This window comes from Pteropus vampyrus, unplaced genomic scaffold (genome assembly GCF_000151845.1).
Source record: "Pteropus vampyrus isolate Shadow unplaced genomic scaffold, Pvam_2.0 Scaffold406, whole genome shotgun sequence".
NCBI classification, from domain to species: Eukaryota; Metazoa; Chordata; class Mammalia; order Chiroptera; family Pteropodidae; genus Pteropus; species Pteropus vampyrus.
The window spans coordinates 171,475-175,085 of NW_011889187.1; positions in this window are offsets into that span (position 1 = coordinate 171,475).

A 3,611-nucleotide genomic window follows, 5' to 3' on the forward strand; every position below is an offset into this window, starting at 1 on the left:
GGGGGCTCAGGCTGTTCCATGGCCACCCGCAGGGGCTCCAGGTTCTGAAGCCCGAAGGGTCCCCTTGGTGCGTCCTGCCTTTTCCCGTGGTGCCTTATTGGGGTAGGTCAAGGGGCGGGGCCTGGGGGCTCAGACATGGGGTGCCAGGAAGGACGCCCCTCCCTCAGGGCTTGGCATGGAGGTCAGTGCGGGGCCTGTGGGACCCCCATGTTCCTCAACTGACTGAGAGGCATGTGGTTTAGGAAACAGACCCAGAGGCTGAGGCCTCTTCCCTGAAGCGAGTGGCTGCGCCTGATCCGAACTGACTTCTGTCTGTCAAACCCTAAAACCCTAGTAACATCCAGAGAGGGGAGGGAGGGAAGGAGGGAGGGACGGAGGGAGGGAGGGAGATGGAGATGCAGACGGAGAGGGCGAGAGATGGAGGGGGAGGGAGAGACACACGTGGGGGGCGGGGTGGGTGAGGGAGTGAGCAGCAGGCGCTTTGAGCCCCGACGTCCAGTCGGGGTTCGTCTAGTCGGGGTTCGCCCAGTCGGGGTTCGTCCAGTCGGGGTTCGTCGAGTCGGGGTTCGTCCAGTCGGGGTTCGCACTCGCCAGCTTGCGGGTGCAGCACATCCACGCTCTCGCCGCCGCCGCGCGTGGGGCGGGGACCTGCACTCAGCGTCCCCCCCACTGGCGCCAGGTGCGTGGCCCGCGGCCCCTATTTGCCCCTTTAACGTGAGACGAGCACCCAGAGGGGGCGTGGGGACCCCTCCCGGTTTTCTCGTTTTTTAGCCAGGTCTTTCCAGAGCGTTCGGTTACTGTTCAGCTGCCCTCTCGGCTTGGGCGAGGCTTAAATGCAGCAGTAAGCTGGCACCTGGGACCAGGCTGACTGCTGCTCAGCTCTGCGGCCGTGACATGACTCTGGGCCACCAAGGGAGGCGCGTGTGTGGCCCCCAGACACTGGGGAGCACGAACGCCTCCTCTGAGGGAGCCCCCATGTGTGGCGCCCGCGGCCCCCCTGCGGGTGCTTCCACACCGAGCGTTTTCCTGGCGGGCGTGGGAGCCCGCCGGCCCCGTGAGGAGTCTGGCTCTGAGACGCGCCCCGAGAGCCGCCGTCGCCCCGGCTCGTGCCGTGCCTGGCGTGGGCCCCTGCGCTCGCCTGGCCTCCACCGCCAGCCGCAGAGGCCGTGTTTTGGTGACGGCTCTGGCGCCCTTGGGTTTGGGACTCATTGGCGCATCGCACGGTTCCCTGTGTGGAAGCTCAGCCCTGTCACCCCGCGCCGTGTGCTCGTTTGGGCTGGCCACTGCCTCTCCTCCCTGCAGTGTCCAGTGATCCCAGGGTCTGGGAGGACTGCAGAGCTCCAGAGTGGCTGAGCCATAAGGGTGACTGTGGCGGGAATGGCTGCCAGCGGCTGTGGGCAGCACGGGGCTGAGCGGAGCGGAGCGGCCTGGGTGGTCTGTGGAGCGTGCGGAGCTGAGCCCCGCTGCCCGGGTCCCAGAGGGGGGACTGCCGCCCGGCAGAGACTGTGCGTGTGTGTGCATGGTGTGTACACGTGTTGTGTGTGTGGTGTGGGGGGGTGCATACGCGTGGCGAGTATATGTGTGTGTGTATGTGTGCGCGCGTGTGTTTGCATGGTGTGGGGTATTTATGTGTTGTGTGTGTGGCATGTATGTGCATGAGTGCGACGTGGGATGTGTATACGTGTGTGCATGCGTGCGTGTATGCATGTGTGCATGTATGTGTGTGCACGTGTGCGTGCGCGTGTGTTTGCGTGGTGTGGGGTATTTACGTGTTGTGTGTGGTGTGCATGTGCATGAGTGTGACGTGGGGTGTGTATCGTGTGTGCATGTGCGTGCGTGTGCGTGCGTGCGTGCGTGCGTGTGCGTGCGTGCGTGTGCGTGCGTGCGTGTGTGCATGCATGCGTGTGCGTACGTGCATGCGTGTGCGTGCGTGCATGCGCGTGTGTGCGTGGCGAACCAGGCCTCCTTTAGCATTTGCCCAGGGCCGTGTCAGCGGGGACAGCTGACTGCTGTGCTTACGGGGTGGCTGAGTGGCAGTTGCTGTCTTGACCTTTCCTCCCTGTCTCGTCTCAGCGGAGCCCCCCATCCCCACTGTTCCCCCTTCTTGTTGTCACCCCATCACTCCTGGGCGTGGGCCCCAGGAGGCAGGTGCAGGGCCCCCCTCCACTCAGCGGCAGCTCTGAGAGGCGTCCCCACCCCCCCGGGCTGTGGCTGGACGCCGCGGGGCGCTGCCTCCCCGGGCAGGCCCCCTCTTGCCCCGCACACCGGCTGTGACCTCACCGCTGGCCTGCGTGCCAGGACTCGGCCTGGGCCGGTGGGAGGCTCTGCGCTAAGGTTGGGCTCGGTGGCTGACGTGTGGGCGGTGTTGGCTTTCCCTCGCCTGACCTGTGGTCGCTGCGTCCACCCCTCTGTGGGACGAGGAGGTCCTACCGGCCCGAGCGCCCAGTGCCGGTCGCCGTCCGGGTCGTGCCGGGCTCCAGGGTCTGACTCTGCGCCCCGCAGATGGTTTGCGGGCCGTGCAGGAGCGCTGGGCCTGCTGCTGGGCTGGCAGAACCGGGTGAGGCCCTGAGTCAGCCTCAGGAATGCGGGCCGCCAGCCCAGGTGTGACGGAGGAGGGGTGAGACTCACGGCCCGGGGGCCACCCGTGACTAGCTTCTCCGCTGTGCGGGCTGCTCCGGCTGCCCCCAGCACCCCCCTGGTCCAGCGCGGTGGGCGGCCGTGCTCACAGCCCCTCCCCCACGCAGCCCTACCGTTCCCCCACGAGCACCCCAGGTGCTGTGCGGGGTCCTGGTGCCCTCAGGGCTTAGAGGGCAAGTGGTGAGCGGAACCTTTCGCCTGGAATGTGCTGCGTGGTGGGTGACCAGCCAGCTGGGGCCGGGGCCGAGGCTGGAGGTGGGGAGACTCCAGGACACCTGGGGGGCGGTTTCCACACGGGCCCTCTGCTCCCTCTGCGGTCAGCTGGGGAATAACCAGACTCCTCAGCTTTCTGCTGGGGTGAAGTTTAATGAACCATTTTAAAGTGAACAATCCAGTGAGCTTCAGCATATCCACAACTTCATCCAAGCACCACCATCTTTCGTTCCAGAATGTTCTCACCTCTGAGACACTGCACGTGGTCAGTCAGTGCTCCCCTTCTGCCCCGCCCCCCGCACCTGGCCTGCTTCCCTCGCTGCCACCTCGCCTGCTCGGGACGTGTCACAGAAGCGGGGGCCCACTGCTTGTCCTTGAGGGCCCGGCTTCCCTCACCGAGCGTCCCGTGACCCCAGGGCCGTCTCCGTCGTGTCAGGCCCGTGCCTCGTTCCTTTCCACGGCCGAGTGACACACCACGGTGACCCTTTAACTTGAAAACGTTTATGGAGCGCGGCGTCTCTGAGCCAGGGCTGTGGCTCCTGAGCAGGTGACCGGGGACCCCGGCAGGTGGGGCGGGAAGCAGTGCCCCTTGGGCTGCGGGTCACTCTGCAGCCACCACCGATGGCGGGCTGAGCGGCGGCTCCGTGCGGACAGACAGACAGCAGGCGTGTCTTCCTCCCGCAGCGTGTTCCCGTCATCAGCGTCCCTCAGCCGCTGCCCCAGCATCCTTTGCGAGCTGGTCACGGCTGCTGTGTGACCCT